This window comes from Rhinoraja longicauda, chromosome 1 (assembly GCF_053455715.1).
Source record: "Rhinoraja longicauda isolate Sanriku21f chromosome 1, sRhiLon1.1, whole genome shotgun sequence".
Taxonomy (NCBI): domain Eukaryota; kingdom Metazoa; phylum Chordata; class Chondrichthyes; order Rajiformes; family Arhynchobatidae; genus Rhinoraja; species Rhinoraja longicauda.
In genome coordinates, this window is record NC_135953.1 from 1642862 (window position 1) to 1662250 (window position 19389).

The window sequence follows — 19389 nt, forward strand, 5'->3', positions numbered from 1 at the left end:
AATTTGACGCTCCAAGTGGGTCCTGGTAGTTCCCACTGAGTGATGATAGCTCACGTCTGACCACATTTAATACTCCTTTCGGGAAATACCGACACCTCGTCCTTCCATTTGGAATCTCATCCGCAAGTGAGATTTGTCAGCGGGCGATGCAGGAAGAGTTCGGCGATTTAGAAGGGGTGGAGATAGTCGTTGACGACATTCTCGTTTGGGATGTGAATGCAGAACAACATGACGCAAGGGTGAAAGCCCTACTCCAACGGGTGAAAGAATCCGGCCTAAAGCTCAATCCCAGAAAGTCGGTAATGCGCTCAAACGAGATTGAATATGTGGGACACATCATCTCGCAAGCAGGTGTGTCACCAAGCCCATCTCGTGTCAGCAGCATGCTACAAATGCCATACCCGACAAACAAGGCGGAAGTGCAAACTTTCGTGGGGATGGTCACCTACGTGGCCAAGTTTATTCCGAACCTCTCGGAGATCACCGCCCCACTTAGACAGCTAACAGAAAAGGGAGTAGCGTGGCATTTTGAGCAGAAGCACAGACAGGCAGTAGACAAGCTGAAGTGTCTTCTCACATCGCCACCCGTACTCAAACTGTACGATGTGAACGCACCCGTTTCAATTGCCACAGACGCTTCCAACAGTGGATTTGGAGCGGTCCTGATGCAAGACGAGAGACCGGTTGCATATGCATCACGACGCGTGAACACGGCCGAGCGCAATTATCCGACTATATCAATGAGGCAAGCACAAAGTACAGTGACGTGTGAAATGGTCTGGCCGGACCTTGCTGTCCTTATGGTCAGGTGTGCCATACCCCCTACAAACAGCATAGCAGTAAAACTCAGTTTATCTTTGTGTTAGTAGTGTCTGTCTACGTGTGAGCTTTGGCCTTTAATAAACGTAGTGAAATGCCTGTGGATGTGCTTGCCTCATTGATCTAAATAAATGAATGAAAAGTGTTTTCATAGCGCAGCGTGTGTGTCAGGGTTTGGTTTTAATGGTGAAAACAAATGTGACTAGAATCTTTGAATGAGATGTCATGAGAAAGTACTTAGAAATTCAATAAATTCCGACACCTATTTTTTTTTAAATCACCTAAATCAACTTTATTCAAAAACACTATATTACTTTGAAAGATGGAAAACTGCATGCATCGCAGACTCCGCCCACAATCCACACCTGGCTGTTGCAGCTGCTTTTCAGTGGACAGGTTTAGACCACAGGTGTGATGCTCGGAGGCGCCCTTAACGTGTGAAATGGTCTGGCCGGACCTTGCTGTCCTTATGGTCAGGTGTGCCAAACCCTCTACAAACAGCATAGCAGTAAAACTCAGTTTATCTTTGTGTTAGTAGTGTCTGTGATGTATATAAACTTAGAAATTCAATAAATTCCGACACCTGTCTTTTTAAAAATCACCAAAATCAACTTTATTCAAAAACTCTGAATGAGATGTCATGATAAAGTACAGGCGGCAACCTTGCAAACCTGGGGACAGCATGTGACAGTGCCTGCAATAAGCAATGATACCTGCCGACAAACCAGCTGTCGCTGAGAAATTTCAAACCGGATGATTTCTCAGCGACGCGCCGAGATCCACCACTATTTTTGGAAGACTCCTCACGATCATGCCCGCGAACTGTCGGCGACAGCCTAGTCGCCAGCAGTCGTCTTAAAATCACCTAAGTGGGACAGGCCCTTAACTTCCCGTTGCTACCTTCACCAGCATGTGGCATTGGGAGTAATGCGGAGATTACTCTCTCTGTGGGAGTGCTCAGGGAGGGGTAGCAACTCTGATGGGGGTCATGTCATGGTGCTTTGAGGGTAGTTTGTCCACCTTTGGTCCCCATCTGGCACCCAGCTCTCACCTGTGGCTCCAAGAAGCTGTTAGCATGCGGCAATGGCCACACCCTGGAAAACTGCTTCAGCTGACGTGCTAAACCACACGAGGGTAACTGACGGGTCTCAGACCCTCAGTGAGTTCATGGACTTGCTCAGCCCAGCATGCAAGGTCTGTGCTGGCAAATTGGGTGGAGGAAATCCACTGGAGGGTTCAACAGCCGAGAGGGCGGCTCAGCAACGCACTGTGGAGTGCAAAGGGCATGTCAAAGCACGAAGAAGACATGGCCATCCAGTGCAGCCAAGGGAGTTTCCAGCCGTAACGTCTAACCGTGTGTGAGAAACAGGATAATTAAACCACCAGAAACAGGATACTGGAACAACCACTCTACCAAGGACAGGGCTATTAAACCGTCAGGGGGTAGAGACAGATTGGATGATTGAACTACCACATGTTCGTTGGAGCACTGAGAGTGTGGTACGGGGAGAGAGGCAGACTGGACAAAGGGCCATAAATTTAGGAGAGTGTCAAAGTAGCAGGGGTGGGTTGAAATGGGTTGTGAAGGTAACTAAGGGTTATGTGGATAACTACTGCGCTTGCTCAACTAGATAAATGAATATTGCAAATACGCCCCTGAGTGGGGAACTGCCAATTGCCATGCACATACAATGTATGATCTGGGGGGGGGGGTACCTGGGGGCGGTACAGAAGATTGTGAACCTCAGCGCTCTGATTGGAAGGAGCCCGAAGGGGAGGAGGATTCAGCAGAAGGGAGGGAGATTCAACGAAGTTGTACTGTATAAAGAGAAGGCACTGTCTTTGTCTCGGTGTGTCTCAGTTTAGGGAGGCACCCGGTTCTGCAGACCCGTTAATAAATTTCTTGTTTCCACGACTTTGTCTCTGGCATCGTGATTGTGAGCACTCACATTTTACATCTCACAAGCTTGGGGGCTCGTCCGGGATCGCCACTCCGGCCGCTTGGCGGAGGCACGAAAGGAAGGGAAGGTGCACCCTGCTGATTTCAGCAGTCCCTGATCTCCTTGCTTGCCATCAGCGGTTTGAGCGAGTGATATCTGGACAGGAGACTCGTGGAAACAAGAGGGAATCCGGTATCCGGAGTTCTGCCGACAGGAACAGTCGGACAGGGGATCGGAGGGAAACTCTGATCGGGATCAATCGAGCAATTTCTGTGCACGGGACCCGGGTAAGAAAATTGACTATTAAGTATTATTCAGGCGATTGGGTTCTGTCGGACGGGAAAAGTCAGACAGGGAGGATAACAGATCGGGAGGGGAGTTCTGATCGGGAGGATAACAGATCGGGAGGGGAGTTCTGATCGGGAGGGGTAGGGCGGTAAGCCCAACCCCAGCATTCCGCCTGATAGTCCGTTGGGGCGAATGCGGGTTCTGTCAGACAGGAACAGTCGGACAGGGATTCTGTTGGACGGGATAAGTCGGACAGGAGGGATACTGTCGGACGGGATAAGTCGGACAGGGGGATACTGTCGGACGGGATAAGTTGGACAGGGGGATTCTGTCGGACGGGATAAGTCGGACAGGGAGGATACTGTCGGACGGGATAAGTCGGACAGGGAGGAATACTGTCGGACGGGATAGGTCGGACAGGGGGATTCTGTCGGACGGGATAAGTCGGACAGGGGGATACTGTCGGACGGGATAAGTCGGACAGGGAGGAATACTGTCGGACGGGATAAGTCGGACAGGGGGATACTGTCGGACGGGATAAGTCTGACAGGGAGGATGGGTAATTCTTGTGTTAAGAATAATGACCCAGGGGATAAAATTGTACCAAGAAAAAGGAAGAAGGTCCTAACATTCCACCCGATAGTCCGTTGGGGCGAATGTTACAACTCTGGGGAGAGGGAGGCACTGGGGATAAAAATAAGGAGATTATGATTAAATTCTGTTATTTTGATTGACCAATGGAACCAATAAAAGGGAGTTCAGTCTGGTGGCCACGACTGGGCTCCGATGAGGATTGGGTACGGAAATTCAAAAATTCAAAAGCTTCCCCTAATCTGGAGGAAAGTTGTTATGCAGGCTGTTGGGTTCCCCAGGTACGTTTACTAAAATCCAATTTGTGGAACAAGAGGTGAAGTACCTGGGCCACCTAATTAGTGGGGGGAAACGAAGAATAAATCCTGAAAGAATCGCAGGAATCACAGGCTTGCAGATGCCTCGGAATAAATATTAAAGGAATATAGTAGAACTATAAAAGATAGAAATAGCGTAATAGGTAGCACAGTGACTATAGAGACGGAACGGAGTGAGAACAAGGACTGTATAAAGATGACTGACCAAGTGCACTAACATAAGACGAATACAATGAATAAAATAACTGCAGTTGAACTACTAAGTAGGAAGTTCCCCGTATCCAAAGAGGATATTAGAAAGAAAAAAACACTCTGAGAAATGGAAAAAGGACGAAAAATTGGTTACGAAATGGCCCACGGAATTATATAAATATGATATAAATTTTGATATAAATTTCGATATATTTATATTTTGATATAAATTTCGATATATTTATATTTTGATATAAATATGTGTGCTGAAATGGGAGTGTTAATTCAGAACTATAAGCCTAAGGATAAATCAGAAACCCGAGTAACGAAAAAGGAAAAAGAACTAGACATTCTTAAATTGTTTAGAATAGAAGGAGAAAGGCTGAGAAAAGCATAGCAGGAAAAGAATAGCACCCCAAACAAGGGTGAAAAACCCGAAAAACAGCATGAAAGTCAGGAGCTTCAGGAGAAAAAAATCAACTCTGTACCCCAGCCTATGGGACCCTGGGTATACACCTCCCTATTCCGACCAGGACGGAACAAAACAGTGCCCTTTGGTAGAAGGGAATAGTGGAGATAGAGGGAGAAGTCACAACTTGGAACGATGGGCAAGACATAAGGGAATATCGACAGAGAAGGGGGCAGCGAGAAAAGGAAAGGATGAAGCAAGAAGCACGGGAACTGGAAGCAGACATAAAAAGGCTGCAGGACCTCAGGGACAGAAAGATTTATGGGACCTGTCAGGCAGCAAATGAGGAGTATGAGGGAGACAGCAACACAGAATCACAGGCAAGTAATCAGCAGGCAGCAGAGAGAGAGCAAAACTGTGAGAATGAAGCAGAATTAGAAAGTGATGGGGAAAGAACAAGGGAGTGTAGAAGGGAAATAGAGGCATCCATAAAGCGCTTAGAGATAGAGATAAGGGAGATGGAAAAAGATATGGAAAGAAAAAGAAAGGAAAGCTAGGGGTACGCCCTGAGAAGAATGAGGTGGGAAAGTATACAGATAGAACCACAACAGGAGATGGTGAACGAGAGACAGGAGCTGAGGGGGAGAATGATGCCATTACTTTTGAAAAAGGCAGGACAAACCCAGTATATTCCTTGGGCGACGCGAGACCTAGAGGGGCTGAGAAACGCCTTGCCCAACATCTGTTTGTAAATGCGGAAAATGGGATAGCCCTTGGGGTATTGACCCAAAGGAGGGGGGGAAGCCGGCAGCCTGTGGCATTCTTATCAAAAGTATTGGACCCAGTGTCACGAGGATGGCCTGTCTGTATACAGGCAGTGGCAGCCACAGCGGTCCTAGTAGAGGAGAGCAGGAAATTAACCTTCGGGGGGGTTTGGTGGTCTCCACCCCCCACATACGGTGAGAACAATATTGGCACAGAGGTCTCAGAGGTGGTTGACAGACTCAAGGATATTAAAATATGAAGCTATCCTAATGGAAAAGGATGATTTGACCCTGATTACGGGCAAAAACTTAAACCCATCTCAGTTTTTGTACCCGCCCGAAGAAAAAGAAAAAGGGACAGAGAAGCCTGAACATGATTGTAGTGAGATAATAGAATTGGAGACCAAGAGTAGGGAAGACCTGGAGGAACAGCCTCTGGCCGAGGGAGGTCGATGGTTTATAGATGGGTCATCTTGGTGCATAGATGGGAAAAGACACAGTGGATACGCCATAATTGAGGGGAATACATTAAGTGATATCGAGGCTGGGCGATTACCTGGGAGCTGGTCAGCCCAGTCCTGTGAGCTCTATGCCCTGATGCGGGCATTGGAGTTACTTGAAGGCAAAGAAGGCACCATATATACTGATTCGAAATATGCCTTTGGGGTGGTGCATACCTTTGGAAAGATTTGGAAGGAAAGGGGAATGATAACAGCGAGAGGAAAGGAGTTAGCACATGAACAGTTGATTGAAAAAACCTTGGAATCATTGGCAAAGTCAGAGCAAATAGCAGTAGTACATGTGGCGGGACATCAGAAGGGAAATTCTCTAGAGGCCCGGGGAAACAGAGCCGCGGACGAGATGGCAAAGCGGGCGGCTCTACAGGGGACAGTAAAGATGATGTCTCTGATACTTCTCAGGGAGGGGATAGAGAAGATACCCGTGTTTTCCGAGTTCGAAATAGATAGGATGAATGAGTTGGGAGCGAGAATAGCAAAAGATGGACGGTGGTGGACGCCGGATGGTAAGCAACTGCTAAATGGAAATACCTCCTAGTGGTGGTGGCTCACTTAGAATTCGAACCGCCCCACGAAAGGATATAGCAGTATCCCCCTACGAAATGTTGTTTGGGTTACCGATAGAAGGAATACCCACCCTAGAGGGTAGTGATGTTTTCTTAAGGAACTATATACTGGCAGTATCTCGTTCTATTACAGAATTAAAAACCAAGGGGCTGCTGGCACAGAGTCCCCCTCTCGACTTTGCAATCCATTCTGTGAAGGCGGGAGACTGGGTTCTTGTGAAATCGTGGAAGGAGGAAAAATCGCAACCCCGTTGGACTGGTCCGTATTTGGTATTGTTGACCACGGAGACGGCAGTGCGGACGAAAGAGAAAGGGTGGACACACGCAGTGCGAATAAAGGGATCAGTGGAACCTCCGGCTGAGGAGGACTGGACAGTAAGGCAAGGGAGGAAACCACTGACTCTGATCTTTGAGAAAGGACAATTAAACTAAAAGATTACAATGCAGTGCGTGGCACTGGTGTTCACGATGGTTGCCACTGTAAGTAAATGCATGGATGGCTGTGATAAATGTTACCACCCCATCAGGTATGGTGGACAAACCAGAAGGTCTTTTACCTATCATTCTTATGCGCATGACTCATGTTATACCCATAGGACCAGAACCAGCTGTAAGGAGGTGGGGGTAGAATACTACTTAGTGCAGAATTTGGGATACACAGGAATGAGGATGTATGGCACCTGCCCCAGAGGGGAGAGATGGTTTTGCTTATGGAAAGCCGGGCAGTGGGGGATGGGGATCCGGTTGGGGAAGGAACATCTAGACAGGCAAAAAGAAATCCTAATAAACTGGCTACGAGCAAAAGGGATAACCCGACTAGCCCCACCAGTCCCACCAGTCCCATCAGCCCCAACTAAGAGACCTCAAGTACATGTATCCTTATACGAAGAGATACAGGAGCAGATAGAAATTCTTGAATTGGGAGGGAATCTCTTTGTGGACCTGGCTACCAGGATTGCTCAGACGCTGGATGTCAAGGACTGCTCATTCCATATTATGGGCCAGCCACCTGGGCTCAGGATGGTTCCTGGGGATATCGTACATGCTAAACCGGCTAATACGCTTACAGGCTGTATTAGAGGTGATCACTAATCGAACGGCTGCCGCACTAGAAATGTTGGCAAAGCAGCAAACGCAGATGAGAACAGCAATATACCAAAATCGATTAGCCTTGGACTACCTCCTAGCCGAAGAAGGAGGGGTATGTGGGAAATTCAACCTCTCTAATTGTTGCCTGAATATGGACGATAATGGACAGGCAGTAATGGACATATCCGAAGGAATCCGGAAATTGGCGCATGTTCCGATACAAAAATGGAACTCAATTATGGGCATTGGATGGTGGGATTCCCTCCTGGGAGGATCATGGTGGAGAACAGTGGCACAGGTGATATTATGTGCACTGGCTGGGCTGATCTTTATCCCCTGTTGTGTACCTTGTTTTAGGGAGCTCATAACTAGGAGCATAAGTCAGATGCAGGCTGTAGCAATACCAATGAGGTCGAGAGGGGAGGTGCAGAGAATCATGATAATGCGGCCAGAGGAGGTTCTGGATGCTCAGAGTAAGGAAATTAGGAGAATGCTACATCAGTTGGAGACAAAGGAGTTTAAAAATGGGGTTTAATCAGGGAATGCGTAGCAAAAGAAAAAGGATGGATTGTGAGAAACAGGATAATTAAACCACCAGAAACAGGATACTGGAACAACCACTCTACCAAGGACAGGGCTATTAAACTGTCCGGGGGTAGAGATAGGCTGGATGATTGAACTACCACGATGCCGGGGACAGGGCTATTAAACCGTCAGGGGGTAGAGACAGATTGGATGATTGAACTACCACATGTTCGTTGGAGCACTGAGAGTGTGGTACGGGGAGAGAGGCAGACTGGACAAAGGGCCATAAATTTAGGAGAGTGTCAAAGTAGCAGGGGTGGGTTGAAATGGGTTGTGAAGGTAACTAAGGGTTATGTGGATAACTACTGCGCTTGCTCAACTAGATAAATGAATATTGCAAATACGCCCCTGAGTGGGGAACTGCCAATTGCCATGCACATACAATGTATGATCTGGGGGGGGGGGGGGGGGTACCTGGGGGCGGTACAGAAGATTGTGAACCTCAGCGCTCTGATTGGAAGGAGCCCGAAGGGGAGGAGGATTCAGCAGAAGGGAGGGAGATTCAACGAAGTTGTACTGTATAAAGAGAAGGCACTGTCTTTGTCTCGGTGTGTCTCAGTTTAGGGAGGCACCCGGTTCTGCAGACCCGTTAATAAATTTCTTGTTTCCACGACTTTGTCTCTGGCATCGTGATTGTGAGCACTCACATTTTACATCTCACACGTGCCACTGGAATCCACCTCCTGCGGCCGAGAGTGGGGTTGCTCGTGTGTAACAACCTCTCCACCTTCTTCTCTCCCGTCCATAGGTTTTTGTGCAAGTCTAAAGACTGCACAACCATGCTATTGGTGGTTACCACGAGCCACCACCACTATCTTTGTGCTCCTGCTTTTTAACCTTTTGCCAAACTCCCTGTATTCATTCTGCAGGACCTCATCCCTTCATCCTTCCCCACTGTGCGTCAGAGCCAGGCTGAACACCACAGACCTGACTGCTGCTGCTGCACTGCCCTGACTGGTGATCTCCACCAACAGTATCCAAAGGCCATACCTGTTGTCAAGGGGGTGGCTACAGGGGACCTGCACTGCCTACTCCCATTCCTGGTACTCTCTGCCTGAAACTGCCTGCATCCTTGGCATGACCATCCTGCAACAACTCGTATCAATGACATCTTTATCCTCAGTCTATGGTGTGCCTGCTCTAATAGGTTGGGGCATTGTGTGTAAGAGTCAGCAAGTTATAATGCCGTTTTAGAGGACTTTGGTCAGGTTATATTTGGAGTATCCGAGCAGTTCTGATCGTCCCATTACAGGAAAGATATGGAGACTTTGGAATGGGTGCATCCATCCAAAGACTGTGAACATCCACCTTATCTTTGCCACTCATGGTTTTATTAACTTCTGTAAAGTCACCCTTTAGCCTCCAATGATCCATGAATAAATCCCCAGCCTCTCCTTGTTACGGAAATCTGAAACCCACAGAGTCACATGGTTTCTGTGAAAAGCCAAAGGTGTGGTTGGGGTGAAACTGAAAACACTGAAGCTCAATAAAACCAAGGCACAACCTGGGCACTGGTCACACTGACAACCTGAAGCAGCCACTCACTGTCCGGGACACTGATGGAAGGAGCTGGTAATCAGTCACTGTGCGTTTTGCTGTCTATTGGTCTGCGTTACACTTATTCAGTGCTGTCTCTGGTGTTCAGTTCACTCACCTTCCAATGTTATTTCTGGCAGAGTGTGGGCGGTGAGATCGTGTGATCGGAGCCACAGACACTACTCTGGTGAGAGGTAAGGCCAAGAGAGGGGCCGGAGACCGGCAGTAGCTGTGGGATTGGCACGACGGAGGTATAGAAGGATGGACAGGTAGAGTGGGAGCGGTGAGATCGTGTGATGGGTGGTGGGTTACGATGGTTTGACGTGGGATAGTTCACCTTTGCGATGGTGCAGACGGCAGGGACCCGCAGCCGCCGCCGCTCGCTTCAGGAGATGCGATCGTGCGTTTTCAATGTATCTCCACTTACAATACATTCGGTGTCCGATGGGTTCCTCGGAACGGAACCCCATTGGAAGCTGAGGAGCCCCTGTACTTACACAGAACATAACGGGTACGAATGGGATGGTGTGGATCAGTGGGGAGAGGGGGTGGGGGTTGGAGGAGTGGGGGGAGGGGCGAGGGGTGCAGAGGAAGGGAGAGTGAGTGGGGGGGGGGGGGGGAGGGTGTTAGACCAATGAAGGAGAGGTTTTGGGGAGTGTTAAGGGGGGGATGGAGTGGGGGATGTTTCTACATTTGACTGAAACTTACCCCCAATCGCACATCTAGTCTAAGTCCCATTTCCCCCGACCAAATTAGTTTAAAACCTTCCCAACAACAGGAGTAAAACTGCCAGCGAGGATATTGGACCTTGCCCCATTCAGGTGCAAACTGACCTGCTAGTAGAGGCTGCACCCACTCCACAAATGTCCATGTCCCAGCATCCAAAGCCCTCCCTCCTCCACCACCCCTTTGGCCACACATTCATCTGGCCTAAAGACAACAGGTGCAGGAGGAAGCCATTCGGCCCTTCGAGCCAGCACCACCATTCAATGTGATCATGGCTGATCATTCTCAATCATTACCCTGTTCCTGCCTTCTCCCCATACCCCCTGACTCTGCTATCCTTAAGAGCTCTATCTAGCTCTCTCTTGAATGCATTCAGAGAACTGGCCTCCATTGCCTTCCCAGGCAGAGAATTCCATAGATTTACAACTCGGCAGAGAATTCCACAGATTTACAACTCTATATTCCTATATTCAGGAGCATGTGAGACCAGAAGCAATGCAGAGATTACAATCTTGAAAGTACTCAGTGTGACCTCTGCCCAGAATGTGCCTTGTTTTACTGAGAGCTTCAGTGCTTTCAGTTTCACCCGACCCCAACCACCCCCTTTGCTTTTCACAGAAACCACATGACTTAGAATCATTCCCCTGCCCTGAGAGTTTAAATGTGACTTTTCCAACACTCTCTTTCCCGTTAGCTGCACACATATGCTTCCACGTTGTTGACTCCATCCCCCCAGTTTAGTTTAAACACACCCGTGTAGCAGTAGCAAACCTGCCTGCCAGAATGTCAGTCCCCTTCCAATTGAGGTGCAACCCATCCCCTTTGTACAGGTCACCCCTGTCCCAGAAGAGATTCCACTGATCTAGGAATCTAAACCCAGGCCCCAGCACCAACTCCTCAGCCACACATTCACATCCCCTATCTCCCTGTTCCTACCCTCACTAGCACGAGGTACTGGAAGCAACCCGGAAATAACCACCCTAGAAGTCCAGCTGTTCAGCCTCCTGCCTGGTTCTCTGTACTCACGTTGCAGAACCTCCTACCTCTTCTTACCCACCTCATTTGTGCTTACATGCACAACTACTTCCGGCTGCTCACCTTCCCTCTCGAGGATAACGATATTTGAAGATATTTAGACAGGTACATTGATAGGAAGGTTTGGAGAGACACTACAGATGTGCCACATGTGTGTTTTCCCCTTTGAGAGACCAAATCCATGCAATAAGCAGCATGGTGCATCTGTTTGAGACAAGGATGGCCATGAGGGACTCCTGTACAACCCGGTTTATGGGGGAAGCTGAGAAATCAGGAGGAGATGATCATCTCGTTGAAGCCGTTCTATAGGCCTCCAAATAAGCAACAGGAATTAGAGGAACAAAAATATGGCAGGAGATTGTGGAGAGTTGTATAAACAGCAGACTGGTCATAATAGGAAATTTTAACTTTCTTAATACAGACTAGGACTACCAAAGTGTTAAGGTCATCGATGGGTGGAAATGAAGAGTGTTCAGGAACTGTATTCATGTACTGCATAGATGACCTGCTATGGAGAGAGCCAAGCTTGATCTACTCTTGTGAAATAGGGCAGGGCAAGTGATGGAGATGTCTCAGGGAAGCACTTTGGGACCAGTGGCCATAGTTCTATTCTTGGTCAGCATGGGTTAGTGTTGGGCCAGGCAGATGGCATCAGCCATGGATCTGTTGTGGCGGTTGGTGAACGAAGGTATCACAAAATGCTGGAGTAACTCAGCTGGTCAGGCAGCACCTCAGGAGATTTGTGATATCCGCAAATACTGTGCTAGATAGAGGCTGGATAGGCTGGGCCTGTTTACCCTGGAGTGCATGAGGCTGAGGGGTGGCACAGATAAGGTAAACATCCAGTCTTTTTTACCAGGATAGGGGACTCTAAAACTAGAGGGCACAGGTCAAAGGTGAGAGGGGAAAGATTTGAAAAGGGATTTGTGGGGCATTATTTACACACAGGATGGTGGTTTATGGGTCGAGCTGTTCGGGGGTAAACTGCAGGCAGGTACAATTACAACATTTCAAAGATACTGGGACAGGTACATGGATAGGAAAGATTTGGAGGGATATCAGTGAGGAGCAGGCAAGAGGGACGAGCTTGGTTGGGCAACATGGTGGAATTCATCCAAATGGCCTGTTCCGTGTCATACAGCTCGATGAATCTATGACTTCAAATGGCCAATGCATCCAGTCAGGAGCTGAAGTGGGTCATCCCTCCTGCACACATGGCCAACAGGGAACTGGGAATTTATGATTCCCCACATATTGACCATTGGACATCTTGGACTAAGCCCTTTGTCACTCACTTTCATTTAGAGTGCTGGTTACACTAACCACCTTCTTCCTCTCAATTCTACCTGTTACAATGTATCACCCCAACCTTTACTCTCACATCAGTGAATGATGGTAGGAAGCAGAGATAGAACTATCCGCATTTGCTACTCACCATGTAGCTGCCACCACTGCCAGGCATCACTGTCTGATCCGTGACATCCCCTCCAGCTCTGCTGCTGGTCTCCGGGAGCTGGGTCAGATATATTTATTCAACCGTCTCTCCAGATCCTCTCTTCCAGGTTCACCTCACTCACCACTGCTGCACACTTAGTTCCCGTGGCCTGTTTCAAAAGCATATGTACAGATAGAAATAAAAGACAAATTTGTTACAAAGTTCTTACATAGCTTCAATTTTAAAATTTTTAAAGAGAGAAAATAAAAATAAAGAAGAAAGAAAAAAAACTATAAACTATTGGGAAGAGAATTAAAAAAAAAGTTATAACTATAGAAATTAAAGGGAGTAGATCCGGGAGACAATAACCACAGTTGTACATCCAACCCTAAACTCAAGTTTCAACTTTTAATTTAAATTTTTTATTTTAGTCCTGTGTCAAACCCATTTACTTTTCTAAAAATTCAATAAATGGAGACCATATTTTAAAAAATAAATCAGGTTTGTCAATTAAGGCAAATCTTATTTTTTCCAAATGCAAGGTCTCTGTCATTTCCGTAATCCACATTTTAAATGTGGGGGTTATTGTTTTCCCCCAAAATTTAAGTATTAATTTTTTCGCAGTTATTAAACTGTAATCAAGAAAATGTACCTAACTTGTTGTAAAGTTTGTAATATGTTCTGATAATCCTAATATTATTAATTTTGGATCCATATCCAATTGCTTATCGATAACTTTAGAAACGATTTAAAAAATATCCAACCAGAAATTTTGCATTTTTATGCAAGTTACAAAAATATGAGTTAAATTAGCTTCTTGAAATTGACATTTATCACAAATTGGAGAGATACTAGGAAAAATCCTATTTAATTTAGTCTTCGAATAATGTAGTCTATGTATTATTTTAAATTGTATTAAGGAATGTCTAGTATTTAATGAACATGTGTTGTAAACTTTCATCCCATATATCTTGCATTATGAGTTGGTTCAATTCGTCCTCCCATGCTCGTCTATATGATTCTGATGACGGAATGTCAGTATCTAGGAGAGTATTATAAATAAAGGATATTAATTTATTTGAATTATAATGTCGATTCAGGCATACATCAAGAGTTTCTGGACCTTTAGATTTATATTCTTGCATGTGTAGTTTTACATAATCTCTAAGTTGTAAATATCTAAAATAATTATTAGCATGTAATCCGTACTGCTGTTGTAAATCACTGTTTTGAATGAAGATAGACACTAAATGCTAAAGTAACTCAGCAGGACAGGCAGCTTCTCTGGAGAGAAGGAATGGGTGACATTTCGTGTCGAGACAATAGACAATAGGTGCAGGAGGAGGCCATTCGGCCCTTCGAGCCAGCAACACCATTCAATGTGATCATGGCTGATCATTCTCAATCAGTACCCCATTCCTGCCTTCTCCCCATACCCCCTGACTCTGCTATCCTTAACAGCTCTATCTAGCTCTCTCTTGAATGCATTCAGAGAATTGGCCTCCACTGCCTTCTGAGGTAGAGAATTCCACAGATTCACAACTGTCTGACTGAAAAAGTTTTTCCTCATCTCAGTTCTAAATGGCCTACCCCTTATTCTTAAACTGTGGCCCCTTGTTCTGGACTCCGCCAACATTGGGAACATGTTTCCTGCCTCTAACATGTCCAACCCCATAATAATCTTATACATTTCGATAAGATCTCCTCTCATCCTTCTAAATTCCAGTGTATACAAGCCTAGTCGTTCCAGTCTTTCAACATATGACAGTCCAGCCATTCTGGGAATTAACCTAGTAAACCTACGCTGCAAGCCCTCAATAGCAAGAATATCCTTCCTCAAATTTGGAGTCCAAAACTGCACACGGTACTCCAGGTGAGGTCTCATTAGGGCCCTGTACAACTGCAGATGGACCTCTTTGCTCTTATACTCAACTCCTCTTGTTATGAAGGCCAACATTCCATTGGCTTTCTTCACTGCCTGCTGTACCTGCATGCTTCCTTTCAGTGACTGATGCACTAGGACACCCAGATCTCGTTGTACATCCCCTTTTCCTAACTTGACACCATTCAGATAATACTCTGCCTTCCTATTCTTACCACCAAAGTGGATAACCTCACACGTATCCACATTAAACTGCATCTGCCATGCATCCGCCCACTCACACAACCTGTCCAAGTCACCCTGCAACCTCATAGCATCTTCCTCACAGTTCACACTGCCACCCAGCTTTGTATCATCTGCAAATTTGCTAATGGTACTTTTAATCCCTTCATCCAAGTAATTGATGTATATTGTAAATAGCTACGGTCCCAGCACCGAGCCTTGCGGTACCCCACTGGTCAATGCCTGCCTTTCTGAAAGGGACCCTTTTATCACCACACTTTGCTTTCTGTCTATCAACCAATTTTCTATCCATGTCAGTACCCTACCTCCAAAACCATGTGCTCTAAATTTGCCCACCATTCTCCTATGTGGGACCTTGTCGAAGGCTTTCTGAAAGTTGAGATACAGCACATCCACTGGCTCTCCCCTGTCAATTTTCCTAGTTACATCCTCAAAAAGTTCCAGTAGATTAGTCAAGCATGATTTTCCCTTCGTAAATCCATGCTGACTCGGAACGATCCTGTTACTGCTATCCAAATGCTCTGCAATTTCGTCTTTTATAATTGACTCCAGCATTTCAATGTTCTATAGATTCAGGATCAGTTCCTGTGGATTGGAGGATAGCAAATGTTATCCCACTTTTTAAGAAAGGAGGGAGAGAGAAAACGGGTAATTATAGACCAGTTAGTCTGACATCAGTGGTGGGGAAGATGCTGGAGTCAATTATAAAAGACAAAATTGCTGAGCATTTGGATAGCAGTAACAGGATCATTCCGAGTCAGCATGGATTTACGAAGGGGAAATCATGCTTGACAAATCTACTGGAATTTTTTGAGGATGTAACTAGGAAAATTGACAGGGGAGAGTCAGTGGATGTGGTGTACCTCGACTTTCAGTAAGCCTTTGACAAGGTCCCACATAGGAGATTAGTGGGCAAAATTAGAGCACATGGTATTGGGGGTAGGGTACTGACATGGATAGAAAATTGGTTGACAGACAGAAAGCAAAGAGTGGGGATAAATGGGCCCCTTTCGGAATGGCAGGCAGTGACCAGTGGGGTACCGCAAGGTTCGGTGCTGGGACCCCAGCTATTTACGATATACATTAATGACTTAGATGAAGGGATTAAAAGTACCATTAGCAAATTTGCAGATGATACTAAGCTGGGGGGTAGTGTGAATTGTGAGGAAGATGCAATAAGGTTGCAGGGTGACTTGGACAGGTTGTGTGATTGGGCGGATACATGGCAGATGCAGTTTAATGTAGATAAGTGTGAGGTTATTCACTTTGGAAGTAAGAATAGAAAGGCAGATTATTATCTGAATGGTGTCAAGTTAGGAAGAGGGGATGTTCAACGAGATCTGGGTGTCCTAGTGCATCAGTCAATGAAAGGAAGCATGCAGGTACAGCAGGCAGTGAAGAAAGCCAATGGAATGTTGGCCTTCATAACAAGAGGAGTTGAGTATAGGAGCAAAGAGGTCCTTCTACAGTTGTACCGGGCCCTGGTGACAATAGACAATAGACAATAGGTGCAGGAGTAGGCCATTCAGCCCTTCGAGCCAGCACCGCCATTCAATGCGATCATGGCTGATCACTCTCAATCAGTATCCAGGTGTGAGACCTCACCTGGAGTACTGTGTGCGGTTTTGGTCTCCAGATTTGAGGAAGGATATTCTTGCTATTGAGGGCGTGCAGCGTAGGTTCACTAGGTTAATTCCCGGAATGGCAGGACTGTCGTATGTTGAAAGGCTGGAGCAATTAGGCTTGTATACACTGGAATTTAGAAGGATGAGGGGGGATCTTATTGAAACATATAAGATAATTAGGGGATTGGACACAGTAGAGGCAGGAAACATGTTCCCAATGTTGGTGGAGTCCAGAACAAGGGGCCACAATTTAAGAATAAGGGGTAGGCCATTTAGAACAGAGATGAGGAAGAACTTTTTCAGTCAGAGAGTGGTGAAGGTGTGGAATTCTCTGCCTCAAAAGGCAGTGGAGGCCAGTTCGTTGGATGCTTTCAAGAGAGAGCTGGATAGAGCTCTTAAGGATAGCGGAGTGAGGGGGTATGGGGAGAAGGCAGGAACGGGGTACTGATTGAGAATGATCAGCCATGATCGCATTGAATGGCGGTGCTGGCTCGAAGGGCTGAATGGCCTACTCCTGCACCTATTGTCTATTGTCTATTTCCCCACCAGACTAACTGATCTATAATTTCCCGTTTTCTCTCTCCCTCCTTTCTTAAAAAGTGGGATAACATTAGCTACCCTCCAATCCACAGGAACTGACCCTGAATCTATAGAACATTGGAAAATGATCACCACAATTTCTAGAGCCACCACCTTCAGTACCCTGGTATGCAGACCCTAAGGCCCTGGGGATTTATCAGCCTTCTTTTTATCTTTTATCAACCAAAATTTTTCAATCAGAGAGTTGTGAATCTGTGGAATTCTCTGCCTCAGAGGGCAGTGGAGGCCAATTCTCTGAATACATTCAAGAGAGAGCTAGATAGAGCTCTTAAGGATAGCGGAGTCAGGGGGTATGGGGAGAAAGCAGGAACGGGGTACTGATTGAGAATGATCAGCCATGATCACATTGAATGGCGGTGCTGGCTCGAAGGGCCGAATGGCCTACTCCTGCACCTATTGTCTATTCGGTACCATCAGTCTACCCAAAACTTGTTCCTGCCTAATGTGGATTTCCTCCAGTTCCTCCGTCACCCTAGGATCTCTGGCCACTAGAACATCTGGGAGATTGCATGTATCCTCCTTAGTGAAGACAGATCCAAAGTACCGGTTCAACTCGTCTGCCATTTCCTTGTTCCACATAATAAATTCCTCTGCTTCTGTCTTCAAGGGATGCCTTGATTATTTTTTTCCTCTTCACATACCTAAAAAAGCTTTTACTATCCGCCTTTATATTATTGGCTAGTTTACCCTCGTACCTCAACTTTTCTCCCCGTATGGCCTTTTTAGTCATCTTCTGTTGCTCTTTAAAAGAGTCCCAATCCTCTGGCTTCCCACTCTTCTTTGCTTTGTTGTACTTCTTCTCTTTTATTTTTATGCTGTCCTTGACATCCCTTGTCAGCCACGGGAGCCTCTTACTCCCCTTAGAATCTTTCCTCCTCTTTGGGATAAATTGATCCTGCAACTTCTGCATTATTCCCAGGAATACCTGCCATTGCTGTTCCACCGTCTTCCCTGCTAGGGCCTCCTTCCAGTCAATTTTGGCCAGCTCCTGCCTTATGCCTCTGTAATCCCCTTTGCTATACTGTAATACTGACACTTCCGATTTTCCCTTCTCCCTCTCAATTTGTAGGATAAAACTTCATTAACAAGTCATTAATGTATATTGTAAATTGCTGCGGTCCCAGCACCGAGCCTTGCGGTACCCCACTAGTTACTGCCTGCCATTCTGAAAGGGACCCATTTATCCCCACTCTTTGCTTTCTGTCTGTCAACCAATTTTCTATCCATGTCAGTACCCTACCTCCAATACCATGTGCTCTAAATTTGCCCACTAATCTCCTATGTGGAACCTTGTCAAAGGCTTTCTGAAAGTCAAGGTACACCACATCCACCGGCTCTCCCCGGTCAATTTTCCTAGTTACATCCTCAAAGAATTCCAGAAGATTAGTCAAGCATGATTTCCCCTTCGTAAATCCATGCTGACTTGGAACGATCCTGTTACTACTATCCAAATGCTCCGCAATTTCGTCTTTTATGATTGACTCCAGCATCTTCCCCACCACTGATGTCAGACTAACTGGTCTATAGTTTCTCGTTTTCTTTCTCTCTCCTTTCTTAAAAAGTGGGACAACATTAGCTACCCTCCAATCCACAGGAAATGATCCTGAATCTATAGAACATTGGAAAATGATCCACAATTTCTAGAGCCACCTCCTTAAGTACTCTGGGATGCAGACCATCAGGCCCTGGGGATTTATCAGCCTTCAGTCCCATGAGTCTACCCAACATCATTTCCTGCCTAATGTGGATTTCCTTCAGTTCCTCCATCACCCTAGGATCTCTGGCCACTAGAACATCTGGGAGATTGCTTGTATCTTCCTTAGTGAAGACAGATCCAAAGTACCGGTTCAACTCGTCTGCCATTTCCTTGTTCCCCATAATAAATTCCCCCGCTTCTGTCTTCAAGGGACCCACATTTGCCTTGACTATTTTTTTTCTCTTTACATACCTAAAAAAGCTTTTACTATCCTCCTTTATATCATTGGCTAGTTTACCCTCGTACCTCATCTTTTCTCCTCGTATTGCCTTCTTAGTCATCTGCTGTTGCTCTTTAAAAGAGTCCCAATCCTCTGGCTTCCCACTCTTCTTTGCTTTGTTGTACTTCTTCTCTTTTATTTTTATGCTGTCCTTGACTTCCCTTGTCAGCCACCGACCGGGGTCTCCTGTAGTCCACGTTCGCTCCCCCCTGAAACAGTCTCCCACCTTCGCTCGACCTGGACCCTTGGCGTG

General features: G+C 46.3%; 1 protein-coding gene across 1 annotated transcript in view; it reads left to right on the forward strand.

The window, feature by feature from the left end:
• Window positions 1-9638: 9638 nt before the first annotated feature.
• LOC144594671 (interferon-induced very large GTPase 1-like) overlaps window positions 9639-19389 on the forward strand; it is a 127447-nt gene continuing 117696 nt past the window's right edge. The window contains exon 1 of the mRNA XM_078401772.1: window positions 9639-9650. The gene's annotated coding sequence lies outside the window, so the exon portion shown is untranslated. The remainder of the gene's footprint in view (window positions 9651-19389) is intronic.